This window comes from Heloderma suspectum, chromosome 1, assembly GCF_057233095.1.
Source record: "Heloderma suspectum isolate Gila_16-S chromosome 1, 16-S_ref, whole genome shotgun sequence".
In the NCBI taxonomy this organism is placed as follows: Eukaryota; Metazoa; Chordata; class Lepidosauria; order Squamata; family Helodermatidae; genus Heloderma; species Heloderma suspectum.
Window position 1 is genome coordinate 188985923 of NC_139458.1, and position 25470 is coordinate 189011392.

Here is a 25470-nt window from a genome sequence, read left to right on the forward strand (position 1 = left end):
ACTCAATTCTTACAATTCTCATGCTAAAACTTAAAAGATTAAAAACAATAATAATTGAAAATTATATACCTATCTCAAATAACATTGGCTGAAGTTCTGAATATTCTGGAGTTGTACACGTTGCCGGCATTCTTCATCACACCAAAACAGAAACAACCCTTCCCGTAACCATTTTACACCTAAGCTTAGAATCTGTAGCACATTAAGTAGAGTTTGTTCAACTTCCTGTTTAAAAATGGTCAACAGGAAAATTAGTTCTCATAGCAAACCACAATCATCCTGTTTAACAGTGTGTGTGTGTGTTTTCGCCCACAGCTGCAATGGCCTGTAGAGTTGTGTCACACAGCCAACTAGCCCTTGCTGGAAAAAAAATTCCTAGCAACTCTTTTAGTTTTCTAATCAAGCTTAACTGTTTCAGACTGATAAGCTTTTTATTTAAGTACAATAACCAGAAGCACATCAGGGTGATTATGGTCAGGATTTCGGTAGGAATTTGTACCAAGACTGAGCAGCTTGAGCCAGAATGAGGATTACAGACCAACCTGATTTGGTTTTCTATGGGTGCATTTCTGAAAACAAATAAAAGCTGAGGTTACAACTCATCTCTTAGGTTTTCATAGGTGAATTTTCATGAACATGGGACACAAAGTATTATCATGGTGACAGGAATCTCTAGAGCAGCCTTCCCTCACCTACTGCCCTACAGACTTAGTGGACTACAGCTCCAGTCATCCCCCACCCAGCACACTGGCTGGGGAGGATGGGAGTTATAGTCCAACACATTAGGAGGGTGCCAGATTGGCGAAAGACGTTCTCTAAAATGCATAAACCTCAGAGCAGTACAACCTGTAGTTTTGTGTAGATAGTCCACTCTCATGTCAAGTATTCTAGCCTTGTGTTTGGTATCAGGTATTTTAACATAACAAATATTTTGCACCAGGAAATGGTGTAAACCGTTATTTTGCCTTGACCATATATCCTGATCCTTCTCGCCCTGTTTCTTAAAATCCACGCAAATTGCCAGGCTCGACTCCTTCTCTCTTGACACCCAAAGTCAAGAGAGAAGGAGTCGAGCAGGCCTCCATGACAGAGAGTTCGACGGTCTGGGGGCATCTCTACACCAGCCTAAAATCCTGCATTTAAAATGGGGATTTCTGCTTACATTTTAAATGCAGGATCACAACGACTCCCTCTTTCACCCACTTCCTTTCCCCCTCCCCTTCCCCCTCCTTCTCCCCGTATCTGAGTCTTCCACTATCTTTCACTGATCTTGCCCCTCTTCTTGCCGCTTTTCCTCTTTTCACGGAGGAAACTGAAGTGGAACACAACAGGGTAATTTGATAGCTCATTATCTGTGATCTATTTAAAAATGTAACAAAGGGCATTTAGTGCTTGGATGATCAGGGCGTCATGTAAAGAGCCCGCAAACTTCCATGAAGGAGCAATCTCAGTCACAGGATAAAAGCTCCGTGTGAAGAAAGCCTGGGAGAAGCCTCGGAAAAGACTGCACCCAGAAAAAGCCAGTTCCCAACCTGCTGGGCTTCCACCATTCTGCTTAGCCATGTGCCCAGGGCAGTATACAGCCAGCAGAACTTAGGCCTTGTCTAGTCTCACTGAAAATCAGTGGAACTAAACTTCACATGCAGCATCACAAGTGTCTGTGATCTGGGCAATTATATGAGATACATCAAAACTATGGACTGCTTTCTTTATGCTTTTCAAATACTTAATAATTTAAAATCAAACATTTCAAATTCCTCAGTACCTAAATTATTTACATGTTCATAAATCCCCTTGCATTCTGTCAGTCTTACAAAACTTTACATTGCAGGATGCAGACTACATAGGCAGCGTGCACCTACCTAATCAGCCATTTTAAAGCAGCCATTCTAGAGACGCTTAAATGTAAATGGAACACGGAAGTCGGAGCAGACAGCTCACTGGGGTTACTCATTTCCTGCATGATTAATCTCCAAGTAGAGAAAGAGGAAGACTAAATGATAGTGTAGGATTAACAAAACCCCCATAAAGCTAATAGAACTTAGCGGGGGGGGGGGGATAAGTCAATAGTTTCAGAGCTGGCATTTTCCTGCCCACTATTTTTGCTCCCTGACATTAACAAAAAGTAGAGGCGATTTAACAGGGCCAACTCAAGTTGCGCAGCATGCTTGTATACACACACAGATGGAAGAAAAGGGAGGAGATAAAAATGTTGAACTTCACCAGACAAGTTAAGTAAAACCAGACAACTTAAGTAACATAAGTGAAGTAACAAAGAAGATCCCAATGGGGGAAGAGGACCTTAAAGTTGTTGTTTCTTTAAAAAGGGAAACTGGCAAACCACATTCACTGCTCTGGAGAGAAGGCCCCTTTAGGGAAGGTATGGAAGATCCTTTCCCCATTTCCACTCCAGAAGTACATGTACAATCCTTTAAGAGATTGGGGGGGGGGGGAGCTGCACTTTCCTACAAGAGCAGGTCTCCTTCCTTCATAAAAAGACATTTCCCTCATTTATATACACAGTGAGGACTGGATATAACGCTATTGGTACTGCTGAGGGACTTGAAGCACAAAAAGAAAAACACGTTTTTGAGCTGTACTTTGGAAGATATATGTATACCTTAGCCACACTCTAATGATCACATCGAGTGCTTCCATATGAGACTTGCATTGTGCAAACACAGTGCCTTATTTATGGACTTTTATGGGAGGTCCAAACGCTCTCATCTTCCACTCGTTAACCTCCCATGTTTTCCCACCGCTTCTTCCATCTTTTTTTCTTACTGCAGGAAAATCGATTAAAGAGAAAAAAGATAGAATAGATGCAAAATTCCTTCTAACTGGTTGAACTAGGAGCCCTCCATCTGGAAACATCCTATGGGTGCTTCCAGACAAGGCCTTTAAAGGGCTATCACCTTGCCTGGTTCATGGGATTTTACATGTCCATCATGACATCCTCCTCCCCCTATAATCCTCTGTGTTTCCCTCCTGCGTCTCCCATTTATTCTCATTACACAAAGAACATTCTAATTTTTCAAGGCCAGAATAATAGCACAAGTGTCAACAGGAGTGCATGGTTGATATCACTATTTCTGGCATTTTGCTGAGGGTATAATTGCCATTGGAAGGACAGATGCTGAAGCTCAAATATTTTGGCCACCTAATGTGAAGAGAAAAGTCACTGGAAAAGACCCTGATGCTGGGAAAGACTGAAGGCAAAAGGAGACGGGGATGGCAGAGGATGATGGCTAGATAGCATCACCGATGCAATGAATATGAACTTGCGCACACTCCAGGAGAGAGCGGAGGACAGGAAGGCCTGGCTATGGTCCATGTGGTCACAAAGAGTCGGACACGACTTAACGACTGAACAACAACAACAACTGTGATGTCACTGAGGTGTGTGTTCCAAAAACACACGGAAGGAGTGATTCTCCACAGCTGTGCCATTTTTGTTCCGGTATCCCTGCTGATAACGTATCCTAAATTTCGGTGTGCTTCCATGGAGCCACCAGGATTTGGCAGGCACACAAAATGGAGAATTTTTATTTATTTGATTTGTACCCCACCTTTCTACCAAAAAAATGGCACTCAAGGCAGCTTACAGAGACAATTAAAATTGGTTAAAAGAATAACAAAATATATTACAGTACAAAAAAAACATAACAATCTCTGATTAAAAACAGCACCAGTACAACAGACCCACTTACAGGCCAAAGGCCTTCTTGAATGAACCTGTCTTTGCCTGCTGGCGGAAGGACAGCAGAGTGGGGAGTGAACCTAGCCTCCCTTGGGAGGGAGTTCCACACCCAGGAAGTGGCCACCGAAAAGGCACTCTCTTGTGTCACCACCAAATGTGCCTCCGAATGCTGCGGTCTTGAAAAAAGGGCCTTTCCAGAAGATCTTAAAAACTGGACAAGCTCTTGGGCGGTCATTCAGGTAGCCTGGCCCCAAGCCTTATAGGGCTTTCTAGGTCATAACCAGCACTTTGAATTCCACCTGGAAACAGACTGGTAGCCAGTGAAGCTGCTGAAACAAGGCAGTCACGTGAAGGGTAATGCTTTGTGGGTGGGTGCTCTGTTATAGCTGTGTAGTTCCAGGGTGCTTCCAGAGGGGCGGCTGCTAGCAATACCCGTCCAAAGGACACTGTACAGTTGCATGGAAAGAAAAATGGAAGACAACATCTGGATCCTCTCCCTGCCCCTCCCCAATATAATTCTGTGAACAAGGCAGGGTAATTGCACACATTAAAACCTAGTCTGGAAGCACCCTCAGCAAAAGGAATAAAGAATGCAACTCCATTTGGGGGTGAGGAGAGCAAACTGCTGGTCTAATCATGCATAGGATTGCACCCTGAGTGTCTTTGGGGACTTAATATGCAAATTAACATCTTCAGTTAGCTTCAAAGTATGTTTCTTTTTCAATTTCCACTTAGATGCCATTCGTTCTGCATAAAAATAAGCAGAATACAGCTTTACTTTGTTAGGTTTTGCAATCCTTTTGCAATAAGTCACACAACCCCATGAAAAGCCCCATGGACTCACCCACATGGCACTCCCCTATTGGGGAAGCATCCCAGCTGAGCCAGTAGCTGGAACGCTCCTCCAGCCACTAACTCTGTCAGGGAGGCTTTGCTTGCACAACACCTTCCCCGTTAGGGAGGATGCCATGTAGGCAAAGCATCCCCAGCTGACACTTTCCACTAGACGTGCCAGGTGGATGCACCTCACACATCTGCTGGTAAACTGCTTTGCTACATGCCTTTCTCTCCCAGTGGGGGAACAACACAGAGCTTTAATCCATGGCTTGCTATTTCCACCTCAACAACCCAGAGTTCTGGCTTTCCAAATCACAGAGAACAGCCAAGGAAGAGGGCAGAAGCAGTGAGCGGGCAGGAGGCAGCACGTTCACTCACTCCCATGTGGCCCCAATAACCCATAGGTTGTCATTACATATGAACCGGGTCAGTATGTGAATATGGATGGATGGATGGATGGATGGATGGATATGCAGGGCTGGATTGCACAAAATGCTACTATAGTATACAGAGATACGAGCCCCAATTCTGTTTGATGCACCTACAACAAGGGTACAGAATCTCTTTCAGCCCAAGGGTCAAATTCCATTTCAGAGATGTTCTCGGGAGCACATTCCAGTGGTGGGCAAAAAGCACAAAAAATGCCAGCATATTTTAGCTTGAAGTTCTTACTGTCAGTAGCTAAGCCTTAGGAGAGGCATTTCAACCTTTTAGAAAGGGGGAAAGACTGCAGAAAAGCTGGAAAGCCACCAAACGATCAGTGGTTGGGGGAACTGGGGTGGAGCCAGGGGAAGCGGCCAGGCCTTCTGGGGATCCAGAGGGCCGGACTGGGACTCCCAGAGGGCTAGCTTTTTGCTACTTTGACTAATTTTGGCTTTCCTTTAGAATTGTTGAAGTTGGTTAGAATTTTATATTCATTTCCAAGCACTAGAATTATGACTAACAAGGGGTTGGGGGGGGGTTTCCCCACTTGAGAGAGGAACCAGTCAGGGTGGTCTACTTTCTCCTCTGATATTTGATTTCTCTTTGGAACCTCTGGCTTGTGCTATTAGATAGAATAGTAGTGTTCATGGATTTGTGCATGACTGTTTAAAATTATTCTTTATGCTCATGATCTTTTATTGTTTATTCCTGAACTCCAGTCATCTGTGCCAGCACTTATGCAGCTAATTAATATGTTTGGAAATTTCTCTGCTTATTCAATTAATTGGTCAACATCTGAGCTGATGCCGATTGGAGATTCGGTATCTTGCAGTGTATTAGCAGACTGACAATTTCGATGGTGCCCAGATGTTATTTCTTATCTTGGAATACTTATTCCCAGAGATAAAAATCAGATTATTAAGCTTAATTTGAAGAAATTGATTAATGAGATTTCTTGGGAATTAGATGGGCATCTTTAAAGTTGAGTTTGCAGGGTAAGGTAAATACACTTAAGATGAATACTACTGTATACCTGTAATAGTTTATGTTATACATTGGATTCCCTTACCTGTACCTGGCAAATGTTTTCAGAAAACCAATGCTTTGTTTCATAAATTGGGGGGTGGGGGTGGCAGGTTCCTCTCCACCAAGGTTATCTCTGAAAAGGAAGCAACTTCCAATTAAAGAAGGTGGATTTGGTTTTCTGGATCTTGCTTTATATCATCGGGCTTTTCTGTTGGCTCGTACTGAAGTTTGGTATTTCTTGTTTGCATCAGATTTTCTGCCTTAAATCAGTTTTGGAATCTTCTTGTGTGATTCCTCTCTCTAAATGGATGGCATTAGGTTCTAGACATACAAGAATGCACAAGGTTCCTCCCAGTTTCTTCAGTTAGACATATGTGGCATATAATGTCAAGTCAATTACACTTTGATCCATTTTCTCATGCTAAATTGACTATATGGGGCAATCCAGATCTAAAAATTGGTAAGAAAATGTTTTTGTGGCGGACACGAACAGATAAGGCAATTTTTACTTGGAATCAACTGGTGGGTGCTGATGATGAATTTTTGCCATTTTCCATCTCGCATGCCAAGTATGACTTGCCAGCTATGGCTGAATGGCAATACTTGCAATTACAGCATTTATTAGTATCTAAGTTTGGCCCTTTTATAGCATCAGAGTCTCCGTCATTATTGGAAGCACTTAATGAGGCTGGTCAGGCAAAGCGACCCACAATCCATGTCTATAAATACTCGTTATTGGTGAATAAATATGATATACAGTCTTTTAAGTAGGAAAGAAATAGGGAAATGGATTATCGCATTCTGCCTAATCAGTGGATCGCCGCTTTGAGATCTATACCTGTCACGTCTATGGACCTTAGACTGCATCTTATTCAGCAATAACTTTTGTTTTGTGTCTATTGGACACTGCGATATCTCTTTAATAAGAAATTGTCTAATTCACCTCATTGCTGGCTGTGCAATGAAGCTAATGCTTCTTTTAACCATATATCTTGGCAATATCCAGTAGTTGCTCCTTTTGGGGAGGAGGTTCTTTTAAACTATTTACCTGCTTCATGGAAATCAACAAGTGGTCAGCATAAATGAATTCTCAGTGCTCTTGAGAGCTAAAAGACTGATATTACAACACTGGGAGGATAAACCTTCACATGGATACATATTTGGATATCTGGTCCGCTTTCATTGAAACCTATATATAATTGCTAGTAAGTTGCATGTTCATATATATGCATTTCATATGTATCAATGCTATGGATATATACACATTTATGTATGTATATAAAAAACTCAGGAAAAAACCCAACTCCATGATTCTATGAAATGGCAAGCTCAACAAGTCTATTAATGCTTAATGCAGTGCAAAATTAGCACTGGTCGTGTTGTGAAAGTACAAGACAGCACATGCTGAGTGCTAGTAAACAATATAACTACCTATTTACATGCACAATTAAGATTCCAGCAGATACGATGGCAGGGGGATATACTTCACAGCAGATTCTGTTTTTTATTATTATCAGGAGCATACTTTGCTCTCCTGCAAGAGTGATCCTTGCTGCTATAGCAGGTGAACCAAAACAGACCAACAACCTCCCCAGGTATGTTCCAACTGTGACCATGTATTGGGGACATCCGATTGAAGTACAAGTTACTACATCATGTGCACTGTGGTGCTACCTCTATAGATTTAAAGAGAACAACGAGAGCCTCAGGCCCTCATATCACTGACCTGCAGTCTCAGTTCTATTTCAGCATTCACACACTGCACCCAAGTACCACCTTTGCAGTCCATATTCCAAATAAAACACTTCCAGTTATTCTAAAAGAGGTCTCCAAATAAATCCAACACTGTGATTTTGAAAAATAGCAATATCTGTATGGTAACAAGGCCACTTGAATGGTTATAAGCCAGGTGTGGGGAACTGGAATCAGGTGCTAGACGACACCCCACCCACCAAATAACATCAGTGGGTGGGGCCACACCAACTGCCATCATCTGGTCCTCATCTGAAGCTCCGCCAGCTGGCACTTCAGCTGGAGATCCAGGCTTGCTGTGTTCAGGGTTTCCCTGGCCAGGGAAATTCCATGCACAGCAAAGCTGATCCTACGCAGGCTGACTGAAAGCCCCAGTGATTTCAATAGGACTCGCTTCTAGGATGGTATTGGGCTTTGGCTTGCAGTCTCAGGATGTGGAATGACATACTCTACTGTTTCACATACTGAAATCCTATAAAAACCAATGAGCAACAAAACATGAAACCCCATAAGCACATGTCTGGAATCCCATTTGGCTGGGAAAGTGTTGTTGCAAGAGAAAAGCAGCCAGCAAGGAAGGATTAGGTGCACCCTGCCTTACCTGCTGTCTTTCTGCTGTCATCTGACCTCTCCTGGCATTGCTTTGCAGGGGAGAAGTGGTGCCCAGGGATGTGTGAATCAGCAAAATGAACTCACTGAAGTTCTCTGAATTCCATCTTGAAGCTGGTTCCAACTCGAATCTGTACCAGATTGTGGGCTTCGTTTTTTAGTTTTGCATGAAAATCTGTATTGTTTCAAATGTATGCATCAATTGTGCGCATCTTTGAAATATATGCATCCTTCTCCCATTCATTAAAGTGTGTCTATGCACATTTTTCAAAGGTACGCATGCTATCGAATGCATTCTTTTTGGCCTGCAAATCACACTGCAAGCTTGATAATGTATGGACTTTGATCACAGATTGCGCCCAAGTCTGTATTTGGTCTGGAAGGGGCAAACTGGGTAAATCCTGGTAAAAAAAACCAAACTGAAATGAATTTCTCATACATCCCTAGTAGTTCCCAGGCTGTCTCTGGGACATGGAGGTTAGCCTAAGACTCAGAAGAAAAAGTGTACTGAATTGTATGAGTGTTGCACATTGTTTAGGTCAGAAGCTTCAGGAAGAAAGCCTGTATTTAATCTGTCGCATGTGTTGCAGGATAACTTTTTGTAAGTGTTTGAGAAAGAACTATCAACCCAGTGATGAATCTGCTTTTACCAGCAAAGGGAGAGTTTAACGTGAAGCTGGTGTCCTCAGCTGACTCTGCAGCTGTTACAGACTATTGGCTGGGGGGAGATCATGCAGGCTTCAGAACTGACCTTTTTTCCAGAAAGGATTCAAAAACTGCCAACTCTTAGGCGTAACCATCACTGAAACAGAATTTTAAGCTATATTTGCAATAAGCTGACAAGCTTATCTTGTGTAGATTTTACTTCTAAATCATCATCTCCTAGTCTAATTTTGAATAAATTATCTGAGCGCCATCACTTATGTAGCCAAAACAACAGCACTCAGACACAAGAGGAAGGTATCAGGCAGCTTAGGGGATTTCCAGTTTGCAGAAGTACTTTTTCATTTTTTTGAAAGAAAAATCTCTAAGGTGGTGGTACGGGGGAGACAACCTCAAAAACAGCCTAATGAGGACTAGACAGGCTCAGTGACCACAGAATGCTGACTGGTGTGCATGGGGGTGGGGTGGGGGGGAGGAATGGAGTGGAATGAAGTGGCTGGAAAAGGAGAAAGAGACACAGAGATATAAAAAGAGTAGAGAGAACCATCTCGTTGTCTGAAGAGGTCATTTTTTGGTTCACACCGAAAAGCTATTTTAAATGTCCCCATGGATGGAAGTAGTGCTGCCCACAGAAATTAATAGAGAAATCCAAGATTTTAATGTGGTTGGGACTGAGTATTAGTCTGTCCACCCCTGCTTAGGAACGTCCCCCCTCCTTCAAGGTAGCAGCAAAGATAAGAGCTCCTGCTCTTTTTAACTTAGTTCTTATTGAGTGTGAAGCATAACGCCCCCGCTGCAGGTAGCAGCAAACAGAAGAGCTCCTGCTCTTTTTAACTTGGTTCTTATTGAGTGTGAAGCATAACGCCCCCGCTGCAGGTAGCAGCAAAGAGAAGAGCTCCTGCTCTTTTTAACTTGGTTCTTATTGAGTGTGAAGCATAACGCCCCACCCCCCAATCCTGCTAATGCAAATTCCAAAGCAAATGCGGTTCATATTGAATGCTAGAATATGGGAACAATGCAGCTGTGGCTGGGAGAGGGTGGCTTATGACAGCCCTGCAGTGCAGTTCACGCTGAATACTGCAAGTCAAGCTCTGAGAGGTTGACAACACCCCACAGTGCTGTCCAGATGTATTATTAGACTCCTACTGCAAGTTGAGGGTTGAGCTGAAGCTGAGAGAATAGCTTGCAACAACCCTGCAATGCTCTCCTATCCCCCTCATTGAAGATTGAGCTGAGAGAGTAGTATACAACAACTGAAGTATACTTCACTATCTAACACTATTGCAGGTTGGAGGGCTGTGCTGAGGGAGGGAGGGAGAGAGAGAGACAGACAGACAGACAGAGAGCAGCTTACAGCAGCCCTGCAATGTAGTCCACAGTTAATATTGCGAGCTAGAGGTAGGGCCGAGTCTATTTTGGGCTCCTTCACACTGAGCTTTTATCCTGAGATTGAGATTGCTCCTTCACAGAAGTCTGCGGGCCCTTTACATGACACCGTGATCATTCAAAGCGTCTTCTGCTCTAAATGCCCTCCGGTCCGTTTTTAAATAGATCACAGATAATGAGCTATCAAATTACCCCACTGTGTTCTGCTTCAGTTTCCTTCGTGAAAAGAGTAAAGGCGGCAAGAAGATAAGCGAGATCAATGAAAGATAATGGAAGACTAGGATACAGGGAGAAGGAGGGGGAAGGGGGGGAAGGAAGCAGGTGAAAAAGGGAGTCGTTGTGATCCTGCATTTAAAACAGAAGCAGAAAGCCCCATTTTAAATACAGGATTTTAGGCTGGTGTAGAGATGCCCTTTACCTTCCCAGTCAAAAATCTCCCATAATTCTCAGATGGCAGCAAAGGTTAATCTTCTTAAATTGCTCCTTTAGACCTCCTTGGAGGCCAAGTCAAGCACTCAGTTGCATGCAGAAGCCTCGTACTCTGTTGATTTGCATGCAGATTGCACTTTTCAAACTTTTTTTTTTAAAGAAACTTGTTAATTAAGACCCACTTTAGAGCAGGGACTGCTGTCTTTGATACTATCTTTTTTTCAACCACGTCAGCCACAGGCTCAGGTAAGACACCCGATTTGTATATACTAACAGCAAACTCATTCTCCGAGTGCCTAGTATAGCCAACATGGTTATCATCCACACACAACAGGGAGTTATCTGCAGGCTTGGGGGAAACCCATGTTTTGCAGAGGTGTGGGAGGAAAAAACCCTAAGGGGAGGATACCAAAATGATGACTGAGCATGCTCAGTGGGCATGGGGCTGGAGGGGCTGGCAGGGAGAACTCTCCAAACCAAGGGGGGAGGAGGATGAATAGACTGGAAACCTGAAAGGAGGTATGGCTACCTGGCTAGAACACTGAACAGAAGCACTCCACCCTGCAATGGCTTGCTGAAGATCCCACTTGTATTCCTCTCCTGGCGACTGGCCCTGGCTTCTCGTGGGTTGGAATAGGCCTTTGACACAGTGAACACTTCAAGCAAACATGCCCAGCTGTCAGAGTTGGGCACAATGTGCCTGCCCAGTCTGAGGGAAGCTATGACCGCTGGCACCCCTAGCCACAGCCCCTGCCATGGTGCATCCCTATAGCCCCCCAAGGGACAAATCTGTCTCCTCCATTCTCCTCAGTGGGGCTGCCCTACAGCAGGAGAGAGGGGGCAGGCATATAACTCTCTCCTTCGGCCTGCTAATCTCCCCTGCCTTCAAACTGTATGGACTGCAAAGCTATGTGTTTGTTAGGGAAGTCTGCCCCTAGTGGCTAAAGATGTCACTGCAGACACATTTATATTAATTTAAATTAATGCATGGATAGAGCAAACCTATGGCCACTAGACACTGTCCAGAGGGCCATGGGATATTCTCATTTCCTGGAACCAGCCTCGGAGGCAGCACGGAGAAGCCATGACCTCCACGCTCGCAAGAGGAGTGTGGAGCAAGTGAAAAGGGGCAGGGCTGGGGGGCGTTCCGCAGCAGGGAGAGCAGAGCTGTGCGTACAACACATTCCTCTCCTGGTTGACCCCCCTGCTGCTAGACAGCCGAAAACGGCTGTCCAGCGAAAAATAGCAAGGCAGGAGAGGCGCGGAGGGAACGATCCCCCGTGCCTGTCCTGCCTTGCTTTGGATAGGCGGTCGCCTCCGAGAACGGAGGCGGCACCTATCTAGTTAGGATCGTGCCCTAAAAAAACTAAAATACCTGCAAGGTGCACACCCCTAGGGTCCCCCAAGTATGCATACCAAGTTTCAGGGTTCTAGGTTTCATGGTTGTGGCGCTATTGTGCTGACAAACACACATCCTCTTTTATTATTATAGATTTACTTCCTTTTTTTATTTTTCATTGCCCGCCCTAAAAACTCTAGCCAGCATAGCCAATGGTGAGGGATGACAGCAGCTGTATGTCAAAACATCTGGAGGGCCACAAGTTGCCCATCCCTACACTACTGGGTCACAGGGTGTCCCTAGGTAGATTGCAAGAGCAGCACTGTACCTATACAAATATCTGGTAAAACATTAAGTAAGAAGTTACCAAGTGCATGTTCGGACTGAAAGCTGGGTCCTAGGTCTGAGAAGGTTGAAGACTTCTGACTGATAGCAGCTGTCCAGAGTCTCAGGCAGAGGTCTTTCCCAACACCAGCTACCTGAGCCTTTAACAACTGGATATTCAAAGAACTGAACCTGGAATTTTCTGAATGCAAAGCATTTTATTTCTATCCCACCCTTCCTCACAAAGAGCAAGACTAAGAGCCCCTCCACCAGTTGACTGCACCCATGTGACTTTTGACAGGTGGTACATCTTACATTCATTGTTAGTGGCTTAGCACAGTCATTCCGAAACTGGGTGCTGGGGCACAATAGTGTGCTGGGAGAAATACATTTAAAGGCACGTGGGAGTCCATAAGTACTCACTCGAGAGTGAGAGGAGGCTGCAGTTCAGTGAAATGTACTACTGTAACCGTGCCTCTTTCCAATCAGCCTCTGCTAGGAATGGCTAATTCTGCCATGTGTCTCTACACTGGGTCAGGTGTGATTCGGAGATGTGGCAGAAGTATCTACCCTTAAAGGGAGGCATGCCCAGAACAGGGACTTGCAGGGAACTACTGAAGGAGGGCTGGGAAGTGTCTGTTTTGTTTTACTGCATTTTTCAGCAGCAGCACTTTCTGGCAGCAACTTTCATACCAGCACTATTGAATTCAAGCAGTCTTGCAGCACTTTGATTCAGTTCCCATACACGCTGCTTTCAGGCATTAGTAGTTGCTGCATCATCATCATCTCAAGGACACAGTGGCCTGGTTCAGATGATCATAACTCAGCTTAACAAACTGAGATATGCACATGCCTTTTGCCCATACACGCAGCACCTTCTTGGCATGAAGCGATCAAACGAAGAAGTATCCAATTAATCATAGTTTCTCATTTCATCTGAACTGGGAAACTATGGTTACTATGTTCAGAACAAGCCAGGAGTTAAAGCCACTTGCAAACCATGGTTTAACTTGTCCCAAAGCTGGTTACCATCAATTACCTGTTCAACTGAACTGGGAATCCATGACTCATTGAAGACTTCCTAGTTTGATTGCTACACACAATCAAGGGAGGAGGGAAGGAGCTGTGTTTGTGGGCAAAAGGCTTGTCTGAACGCAGCCAACAAGTGAGTCAATCTGAAAGACAAGCTAAGGATTTGGTTATTTTAGACTACAGCCATCTATATTTTGCCTGGATCTTCCGGATCAATAAGTAAGTCTGTGGTGGGATCGTAGCTCAGTGAGTAGAGCACCAGCTTTGCATGCAGAAGGCCCCAGGTTTAATCCCCAGCACCTCCAGGTAGGGCAGGAAAAATTCCTGCCTGAAATCCTGGAGAGCCGCTGCCAGTCAGTGTTGCTGGACTAAACTGACCAAGGGTCTGACTCACTAGAAGGCAATTTCCTGTGATCGTGTGTGTGTGTGTTGTGTGTCTGTGCAACATATACAGGTATTCCTAGTTAACAATGAAGTGTTTAGGATTGTTCTCCAGTTCCCACAATACAGTCAGGGCCAGAAATATTGGAACAAGGATAACTGTTTGGCAGTTGGCCTCTGTACACAACCACATTGAAGTTGAAAGGAAACACACCCAGATGGGAGCGAAGTCAGGACTTCCAGCTGTAATTCAAGGGGTTTGACAAAAGTGGGGCACTAACCATTCAGGAAGTACAGCCAGTGGCATACACCCCCCCCCCAATCGTTGGTGGCTCATAAGTAACGGAACGAATGGCTGACAAGCAGCTGCGTGGCCAGGTGTGGCCTGTTTCCTGGGTACCCCATGACCAATCAAGCAGAGAAAAGGCCTGGAGGTGGTTCTGAGTGTTACAACTGCATTTGGTAGCTGTTCACTGGAACTCCCAACATGAGGTTCAAAGGGGTGTCCATGCAAGTGAAGGAGGCCATCATTAGGCTGAGGAAACAAAATAAACCCATCAGAGAGATAGCAAAAACAGTGGGAGCAGCCAATACAACAGTTTGGAACATCCTGAAAAAGAAGAAATTAACTGGCAAGCTCAGCAACAGCAAAAGGCCCGGAAGACCACGGAAGACAACTAAAGTGGATGACCGCAGAATTCTGCTCATGGTGAAGAGGAACCCTTTCACAACATCTAGCCAGGTCAAGAACGCTCTTGCGGAGGTAGGCATGTCATTGTCAACATCTACAGTCAAGAGACGGCTGTATGAATGTAAATACAGAGGCTTCACAACAAGGTGCAAACCACTGGTAACACTCAAGAACAGACAGGCCAGACTAGCCTTTGCCAGCAAACACCTAAAAAAGCCTGCCCAGTCTAGAATAAGATTCTTTGGACTGATGAAACCAAGATTAACTTGTACCAGAATGATGGGAAGAGAAAAATATGGAGAAGGAAAGGAACAGCTCATGATGCAAAGCAGACCACATCATCTGTCAAACATGGTGGAGGCAGTGTTATGGCATGGGCATGTATGGCTGCCAATGGAACCGGGTCACTGGTGTTTATTGATGACCTGACTGCTGATAAAAGCAGCAGGATGAATTCTGAAGTATATAGGGTTATACTTTCTGCTCAGATTCAGCCAAATGCTGCCAAACTGATAGGACGCCGCTTCATATTGCAAATGGTTAATGACCCAAAACATACAGCAAAAGCTACCCCAGAGTTTCCCAAGGCAACGAAGTGGGATGTTCTTCAATGGCCAAGTCAGTCACCTGACCTCCACCCAATAGAGCATGCTTCTCACTTAGTGAAGACAAGACTGAAGGCAGAAAGACCCACAAACAAGCAGCAGCTGAAGGCAGCTGCAGTAAAGGCCTGGCAAAGCATCTCGAGGGAGGAAACTCAGCATTTGGTCATGTCCATGGGTTCCAGACTTCATGCAGTCATTGACTGCAAAGGATTTTTATCCAGGTATTAAAGGCGATCCCTAAGTTTGAGATGATGTTGGTTTGTTCCATTTCTTAAGAGCCACCAATGATGGGTGTGTGTGTATGCCACTGGCTGTCCTTCCTGAATGGTTCATGCCCCACTTTTGTCAAACTCCTTGAATTACAGCTGAAAGCCCTGACTTCGCTCCCATCTGGGTGTGTTTCCTTTCAACTTCAATGTGGTGGTGTACAGAGGCCAACTGCCAAAACAGTTATCCTTGTTCCAATATTTCTGGCCCTGACTGTATGTGCCTCTAGTTTTAATTCAGAAAAAAAGGTGAGCTTCAGCAATGAGATGTTCAGAGAAACATTGTCTTAGTACCCTGCAAAGTAAGTAGAAATATTTTAATAAAAACATCAATTTAAATTGTTTCCTGTGTGGCTTAAGCACCTGCTAAAACCACAATCACAGAATGAGAAGGCCACTCCTCTCAGTCAAAGTTTAACATTTTATTTCAAGTGTCAGCCAATCTGCCAGGACTCATTATGAAGCTATGCAATGCTGCCAGTAGGAATAACTACTTTGGCTGTACCAGGAAAGGAAGAAATCGTTTTAAGTGTGTCTCAATTTACTTTGTTTATTTCAGTTGTTATTAAATGGAAAGCTGCATTTCCAAAGATCTTGGAAAAAACGTCTCCCTGCCAAAAGGAAACTAGAATCCCAATTCCCTGTAAACCTTGAAGCCTGTACATCTGTACAAGGTTTAGATATCCCATGTCAGATATCCTACTTAGTCTGGACAACAATCCTAAACCAGATCATAAAACCCTTTCAACCATTCCTATTTTCCATATGTTTAGGGATACTATTCAAAAGAACAAGTAGAGCATTACACAACTGTCTTTTCTGAATTACTTTGACCGGGGAGGGGTATGTGGACCCTCCAAAACATTTACTTAGGGCAGCTTTTCCTGATCTGGGGCTTATTCACACGGAGGTTTCATCCTGCTATTGAGACTGCTCACTCATGGAAGTTTGCAGGTCCTTTTCATGATGTCGTCAACCTCCAGGGCACATCCAGAGGTATTTCCTGGTTATTCCGTGTTAAATAGATCTGGAAATAATGAAGTATTAAAATACGTCGGATTGGTGCTCTATTAAAACCGCCACTAGATGGTGCTGTTTCATTGAGTTCTATGGAACCTTGACAATTAAAAACTTCCCTTCTCAGCAATCATGTGGTCGCTGTCTGGGAGCCTACTGTAAATGCAGAAAGACTCCACAACGGTAGGGCTGCGGATCTTTTCTTTAATGTAAAGGCAGCCCTGGTGCCCTACAGATGTATTGGACTACAACTCCCAGCACTCCCCACCCAGCCGTGCTGGCTGAGGCATGCTGGAAGTTGTAGTCCAATACATCTGGAGGGCACTCAATTGGGGAAGGCTGACAGGGAATACACCAAAGGAAATACAATTCCACTAGCTAGCAGCCAGCAAAGAAAGCACCTAAGTAATACCAGTTGCATGAAAATAGCCCAAATGTGAGCCGATGTTAAGATATTTTTCCATTGCCTAACACCAGGCAGAAGCTTCTTCTTTAAGGAACCAAGCACAGAACATTAGAGTGTACCAACAACTGTAAGGCCCTCACAGATCCACGGCGGGAGGGGGGGAATTAAGAAACTTCATGTAGAAAACCAAAGAGAATTAACAACAACTGGCTAAAAACAGACTGGTAGGTCCTAAATACATGTAAAAAACCTAAACTGCAGATACCTTTGTTAAGAAATCACTTTGCTTGTGATCAGGCCACCTGTAACTAGGGATCTTTGGAATTTTAAAGGCTTGGTTCCCAATCCAACAAGAGTTGGGGGGAGTGAGCGGGGGAGGGAAATAATCAGGTTATTTCTGGGTTTCTGGAATGCACGTGCAAGATATTATTGCTGAGAAATCACTCTGCATGTTTTCCCCTATTCTAAAAGGTGGGGATGCCTGTCTTAAGGCTTAATCACTGGTAGGAAGAATTTTAAGATGCTGAGATTCTGGACCCGCCCCCTTTGCCTTTGGCCCTGACCACCACTGGAATGCGGGGCCCAAAGAGCTTCTCTGAAACTGAACTCGGCCCTCGGGCTGAAAGAAGTTCCCCCACCCCGGCTCTAAAAAGAAATGACAACTTGATAAATAGCTTCATAATAGAGTTTAATTATTTTGGATTGCACACAAATACAGCAGAAAAGCATAACCAAAAACACCCCTTCCAAAATACAAAACACCCACTAGCCCGTCCTGGTGATGTGCTTTTAATAGGGGAAAAAAAACCCTTAATATGAATACAGATGGATGGAGAAAGGCGGGTGGTGGGGCAAGCCGGCCATGCAGAGTAGGCACACCAACAAGAAAAACAGTCTAGTGGCCAAATTAGTTCACAAGGCACACACTGCTATGCCGCAAAAACAGATTTTTAAAAAGCGCAACTAAGAGGAGCACTTTATTAACCATTTTAATGAAGTTTACAACAGACTCCAGTACAAAAGGCCCCACTGAAATTAAATAAAGATCGAATTCCCTTAAATAACAGCATGAATGATATCAGAATAGTTGGCTGAACATCCAAGGAATCCTAGTTAGAGAAACAGCTTTTGCAATGCCCAGCCTAACTGCTTTTTATGCAGGCGCTTGCATCTTTATTGTAAGAACAGAAGAACAGGCTGCCAATTAGACTGATGGTGAGTCTTGGCCCAGCATCCTGCTTCCAACAGTGGCCAGCCAGATGCTTCCACAGAGCCCTCAAGCAGGGTGCAGGCAAGAGCCCTCTGCTGCTGCTCGCCAGCAGCTGCTATTCAGTGGTAGACTGCCCCTGAGCTTGGAGGTTCCATACAACCATCATGGCTAGTGGTCAGCAACAGACCCTTCCCTCCATATATTGGCTTTAATGCTATCTAAGCCAGACACCTTTGCTACACCTGATCTTAGCAAATTTCAGAAATGAATTAGGTGTTGCATCTATTGCTAAATGTTGCTCAGCTTCAAAGGCAGAAGCAGCAGGGAACAAGGTTCTCCAAGCAAGAAAAGCATGGTGTAGATGTGAGGAAAAGGTAGATGGGCTGCCATGTACAGTGCTGGCTTCAGGTTTTTGTGGGTTGTTGGGGCAAGACACTCTCCATGGGCCCTCTTCCACAGTGCATCTACCTTCTCACCACCATTGTCACCAGCTGCTATTGCTTATCATCGCTACCACTTGCTTGCTTGATGGGCAGACAGAGCCAGCGGGTAAGCAGGCAGCGGCATCTGCTGCTCCTCCTCCTCTCCACCACTGTTTTCTGGGCCAAAATGTAGGGATGGCGGAGAATTCCGCCACGGATTTCAGTAGCAAAATCCACCCCCAAAATCCATAGCGGAACGGCCTGCCAGCCCCTGCCCCCCCGCGGACTCCCCCCGGGACGAAGCTTACCTGGGGTGGATGTTCCGGACAGCGGCAGCGGGTCTTTTGACCAGCTGCTGCAGTCGCCATTTGCATCCTGGTCTTTGCCATGATAGGCTACGTAAGTATTTACGTAGGCTATCACGGCAAGCCAAGCAAAAAAAAAAAACAGGCGTACGCAACTGGCGGCAACTACGGCGGCTGCCATTTGCGTTCCCTATTTTTCCCCATTTTATCCTATGTAAATATTTACGTAGGCTATTATAGCAATAAAAAAGGGGAACGCAAATAGCGTAGTGGGCACTATTTGCATTCCCCTTTTTTTTTCGCCGTAATAGCCTACGTAAATATTTATGTAGGATAAAACGGTGAAAAATAAGGAACGCAAACGGCGGCCGCCGTAGCCATTTTTTTTGCGTACGCTGTTGTTGTTGTTTTTGCCCAGCCATGATAGGCTACATAAATACTTACATAGCCTATCATGGCAGCCTGGCTGGACGCAAATGGCGGCCACTACAGAGGCTGCCATTTGCATCCGCACCAGCCCGTCCGCAGCCGGAAATCCGGCTGCAGACAGCCCTGGCCGCCGCGTAGCGGAGCCGGCCGGGCAGGATTACAGGGGGGAGGACCAGATCGCTTCCCCCCACGTCGAGAATTCCAGGGGGAGGGACAGAGCGCCTCCCCCCCATCGCGAATCAATTCCGCGAAAAGGTAAGTGACTTTCGTACATCCCTACCAAAATGAGAGGCAGGAGAACAAGCAGGTTGCCATGGTGAAGAGGAGGAGCAACTCCAGGAGCCTCTTGTCGGCGAGCCCCTGCTGGGGTGTGGTCCCTCAGCAGTTGCCTGACGATGTCTACCCTTGATGCAGCCCTGGCACTGTAGATACCCTAACTCAGGCCCAGCGTGGAATAGGAACATGGTGCAAACTTACCTGGGTGGTGGCTGTAAACTGGCTCAACTTTTATTTACTGAATTTGTACAAATGTAACAAAAACATGTTATTTATAAATAAGAAACAGAGGTCCTCCAGGGTGGCATACATGAAATGTTATCCCATTTTATCTCTCCACCACTCCCTGCATGAGGTTGGGCAGGCTGAGAGATAGCAACTGGCATGATTTCCTATCCATGGCTGAGCACATCCAATAGTCTACAAAGTACATCACAGTGGCTCCCAAAGCTTATGCACAACCGCCCCAGGCAGCAGCACCCAAGCGATTACTGCGAAACCACCAGCAACACTTCTAAAGCCAGCCTCTCACCAGTGTTGCTAAATCAACTCACTCCTCACACAGACAGCAGGAAATGCTGACAAGCACACACACGCACACACACACACATTGCCATTGACATCCAAAACGGATACTATCACTTGGCATCCAGGGTAGGTCCACTCTCTTTCCCCATCTAAATCAGTTTCTCTTTCTCGTCTATTTAGCCTGAACTGTTTCTTCATTCTTCACAGAACTGGGTGTCTTTTCTTGCTCTTCTTCCTGCCTCTCTCATTTTAATCCGTAAAATCCGTTCCCTTGTCACACTTCTTTTTTCCAAGAACGCTGGCTTACATAGTACCATTTTTGTATAACCCCTTGTTGGGTTTCCCCCCTCTTTGTCTCTGCCAGAGCACACAGACTGCCCCACTTCCTCTTATTTAACTTTTCTCAGTTTTTCTCATCATGCAACGTTATTTGTTTATAAAATGCCAGCTCTGTTTATGATGGCTTTTAAACGCTTAAGTGAAGCATTTAAAAATATTTTCCATTCATTTTATGCCTATATACCCATTTACTGGTCCCTTGCTGCTCCTTGATGGTTACGCTAGGCCACAATATTGCATGTACAGTGACAATAGAAGCCATGATTGGCAAGACTCTTATTCTGTGAAAGTCTTTGTACCTGTCGTAGTCTATATAGGTCAGTCTTCCCAAACATGCCACCCTCCAGATGTTTTGGGCTTCTTCTTCCATCAGCCCCAGCTAGCATGTCCAATGGTCAGGAATGCTGGGAGTTGTAGTCAAAAACATCTAGAGGGCACCACAGTGGGAAGGCCAGTATATGTGGTAACCTCATTTGTTCCCTGGCCCACAGTCAGTGTTCTCTCCAAACCCTTCCTGTACCTACAAAGTAAATGAAGTTATGTCACAGTCCTACTTTCTCCTTTGCTTATCCTTCTTCAGTGCACTGAAGACACACTGCTGACTTTGTCTTACTACCTTTAGTTACCCTGTCTCTTGGGCAGCTTCCCTAGCACTCCTGCTCCCCACCCCCCAATATCATATAGCCCTTCACACTGTGAGGTTTCTTCAGGGCTCCCTCTCATTATTCCCTTTCTGTCTCAATTCTTTGTCTCCTCTACCTTCTGTTCCTCTACTTACCCTTCTTCCAGATTCCCTTTTCTCAGTCTATTGCCAACTGTCAATTCAGCCACCTTGCTTTCAGAGTCATAAGTCCCTTAGTTTCCCTAACTCTTCTGGGACCACTTCACAAAGCTACTTTTGTCACCAAGGCCTGGGGAAGGTTTTAAGCCCAACCAAACTCAACTCCCCTTTCCCTTACAGAAGTCAAGCTATATTATTCTAAGATCTTAGTTCATAACTCTCTCTTAGACACTGCAATTTTGTATTAGAGCAGGAAATGCTGATAATTAATTTTGTTACATATGCCAAAACTTAAATATAGCTAATGTTTTTTCTCAGTGTTGGTGATGCTATGGGAAAAAAGAGTTTTTGTCGTGGGGGGAAAAAACTCCAGTCAAACTTTAACGTCAAGAATCAGCATATTACAAAAGAAACATTCTAAACCAAACATTTGTACATTTGGCGCAGACCACAATGCATGTCAGCTCTGCAACCACAGAGACACTGGTCCAGTTCTAAAAGCCCTTTGTTGGTACTGCAATTATCCCTGGTCTTGGTTGGTTGATTTATTATGTTCATGTCCCGCCCCTTCCTCTTAGGAGCTCAAAGATGGCATGCTTGGTTTCTCCCCCACCTACCCCCCCCTGCCTTCCCCATTTTGTCCTCACAACAACACTGTGATGGGATTTGAACCTGGGCCTCCTACCCAGCCCTAGTCTGGCACCCTAACCACGCTGAGTTCAGGCAAGGCTTGTAGCACTGGGATTTTCAGATCAAACAAGCAAGGTGTTTACAAAGGCCAGAGTCCAAAGAACCATGAAACTCTTCCCGTGACTCCTAAGTGCTCTTTAAACTGGTTTTTCCTCAAACAGCAATCCCCAACTGTCACACAGCAAACTGCTATTGAAACTGAAGGGGATTTCGAAAACAGTTTGCAATATGGCAGGGGGGAGAGAGTTGGGTTCAGCTGTTCAATGAGGGGGGGAAAGAAAGCCAGATTCCACTGTGCAGTCTCCTTATGCGAGACTAAGCAATGCTTCGGATCCTGGGCGGGGTTTTTTCCCCCCTTACTCTTAAAGCAACAATTTTTTGAGCAAGAGAAGGATCAGGAAAAATACAACAGAGAAAAAGAAAAATTATATACTGTTATATTTCAGAACATGGGGAGAAACCTAACAAACTACACTAAAAGGAGCAGTCACATATACAATCCAATCCCATGAATGTTTACAGAGAAGTAAGTCTTACTGTTTTCAATGAGGCTTATTGTCTAGCAAGCGTGTTTAGGATTGCAGTCATGCACTGCCATCCTAGCCATGTTTACTCAGATGTAAACCCCATTTTGTTTAAAGGAACTCAATCCCCAGTAAGTGAGTATAAGAGTGCAGCCTTAAGTCTTTACATTAGCCAATTGAATTAAAGCTCAGGTTTCAGGCGGTTTGTCTCTAGCCCAACAGTAAGACATGCTACAGATTAGCAATGCTTTCATTATGAAATACTAAAATCCTCATTTTTACAGAAGGGTAGGATAAATCAACAGGCGTACAGACAAGACAAAATCAAACCAACCAAGGTGAACATTAATTCTTCCATATTCACAGAATTATGTGCATACTTTCTTTTTGGATGAACTTGTGGTCAGAAGTCCTATGCCATTCTATCAAAAGTCCCATGCTAAAATCATTCTAGCCCACCCGTGACAGCCTTAGAAATGCATAACACTCATTGCTGGGAAGGATAAGAAAGAGTTGCTGCAAAAAACACAGACCTGTGATGTCTTCAGCAGCAGGAGATATCCGTCACTTCTGAAGTTCACTTCAGCTTTCTACTGGTTTCCTGTGAGTGAAGCGTATAACACACTTCCTTACTGCACCTTGTTAAAAAAAACTTGCTTCATCTGCTTTGCTTCTCATAGAGAAGAATTATACTTCACAATATCATGCATCTCAATTCTCTTTTTTCTTTTTTTGCATAATGCCACCAACTAGGTTTTGTTTGTTCAGCTCCTTGGGGCTCACTAAAATTAAAGGGTAAACACAAGGAGACAATTAAGAATGTACAGGAATGGCTCTTTGGCCAGTCTAGGACCATACTAAAGGCCTCAGAGAGCGAGAGAGAGTGCTGAAGCCTTTTTTTCATGCCGACTCATCTGCTGACTCATATAAACCATGCTATCGCCTCTGCCAGCATTGGGCCACAGAGACAGGACCACACAAATGTGAATGAGCATATACACGAAACACATTCATTCTTCCCATTAACTCCATCCTGTCCCAGGAATTTTTCTGCAGCGTAGGCTGTATTTCTGCTCCTCATGCTAGTTAGGCCGTCAATATGTGTAAATTTGCCTCTACGTGGGAATATAGCTACTGTACCATTGTATGGTGCATCAGGGAATATCCACCACAGTATGAATTACAGGAAGTACTGAAAAAGACTGATGCAACCGGAAGAATCAGCAATGTTTTCAAAACTTCTGTCACAACAACAGCCCTTTGCTGTGGCTTACGGAGCATAAACGGCGAACACAGCCTTGGCCACTTAAAAAAAGGAGAGTATAAGCAAGTACAGTTTTAACAGCAGATGGGATGGAGGCAAACACAAATGAGATTTTCCTTTAGGTGAGCACAACTGATGTTCTTCTTGTGTTCCTAATTCATGCAAATTTGACACATTTCCATTGGGAAACATCTTGGCAAATTGAGCTTGGAATAATATTCTAATGCTGCAATCCTCTACACACGTATCTAGGAGTAAGCCCCATTAAAACCCATGTGATTTGCTTCTGAATAGACATATATAGGATTGTGCTGTAAAATCCCTAGAACAGTATGGAGGAAAAATATCAAATACTTAGAAAGTTATCACTGAAGAGGGAGCAGTGATGGCACAAAAGAAGCAGACAATTTTGCAAATTGCACAGGAATCCATAGGACTGGAAATAGTACAAGGCATATTGACACTGAGTTTTTAACCAAGGGACCATTTTATTTATTTATTTATTATTTTTATTTATTTATTTCATTTCTATACCGCCCAATAGCCGAAGCTCTCTGGGCGGTTCACAAAAACTAAAACCAAACAACACACAATAAAACAATTTAAAATATATAGAACATTAAAACCACAATATAACAATACAACCACAATAAAACCTAGCAGCAGTACAGGAGTTTAAAATACAGATTTAAAACAGCAAAGATAAAAATTTAGAAAGCTAAAATGCCTGGGAAAATAAAAAGGTCTTCACCTGGCGCCGAAAAGAGTACAATGTAGGCGCCAGGCGAACCTCACTAGGGAGCTCATTCCAGAGCTGGGGTGCCACAACAGAAAAAGCCCTCCTCCTAGTAGCCACCCGCCTCACTTCCTTTGGCAGGGGCTCACGGAGAAGGGCCGCTGATGATGATCTTAAGGTCCGGGCAGGCACATGTGGGAGGAGGCGATCCTTCAGGTAACCTGGCCCCAAGCCGTTAAGGGCTTTGAATGTTAACACCAGCACTTTGAATCGGGCCCGGAAATGGACTGGCAGCCAGTGCAGCTGGAAAAGTACTGGCGTAATATGAGCTCGCAGGCCAGTCCCTGTTAACAATCTTGCTGCCCTATTTTGGACCAGCTGAAGTTTCCGGACCGTTTTCAAAGGCAGCCCCATGTATAACGCATTGCAGTAATCCAGACGAGAAGTTATCAGAGCATGGATAACTGTAGCTAGGCTATCTCTGTCCAGATAAGGGCGTAGTTGGTATACCAGCCGAAGCTGATAAAAAGTGCTCCGTGCCACTGAGTTCACCTGTGCCTCAAGTGACAGTTCTGGATCCAAGAGCACCCCCAAACTACGAACCTGATCCTTTAGGGGGAGTGCAACCCCCTCCAGAACAGGTTGAATATCACCTAGCCGGGCAGACGAACCACCCACTAACAGTACCTCCGTCTTGTCTGGATTGAGTTTCAGTTTATTAGCCCTCATCCAGTCCATTACCGTGCCCAGGCACTGGTTCAGAACAGCCACTGCCTCACCTGGTTTTGATGAGAAAGAGAGGTAGAGCTGGGTGTCATCCGCATATTGATGGCACCTCAGCCCACACCTCCGGATAACCTCCCCCAGCGGTTTCATGTAGATGTTATCTCCATTTAATGGTGGGCTAAGTAGGAAGACAGTCCTGCTAACTTTGCAGTCCCAAATTTATTTTGTTTCACATGCAAACTACACTCAGAACAAATAAACCTTGTGTTTTCTTCTTTCCACCAATACTGGGAAGCTATCATCTCAGGCTCAACTAAAACATTACATCTATATGCATGGCAATACTGTCATCCT

The 25470-nt window shown here is 44.5% G+C and overlaps 1 protein-coding gene across 16 annotated transcripts in view; it reads right to left on the bottom strand.

Moving 5' to 3' along the window:
• WIPF1 (WAS/WASL interacting protein family member 1) overlaps positions 1-25470 on the bottom strand; it is a 92402-nt gene that overhangs the window by 32445 nt on the left and 34487 nt on the right. The window contains exons 1-2 of one of the 16 annotated variants that reach the window (XM_084813318.1): positions 22924-24561; positions 2621-2783 (exon numbers count right to left, since the gene is read on the bottom strand). The exons of 1 other annotated variant lie outside the window; for it this stretch is intronic. The gene's annotated coding sequence lies outside the window, so the exon portion shown is untranslated. Of the gene's footprint in view, positions 1-69; positions 24562-25470 lie in introns of those variants that run through there. 14 more of the 16 variants (XM_084813305.1, XM_084813296.1, XM_084813267.1 and 11 more) reach the window with 14 other exon arrangements.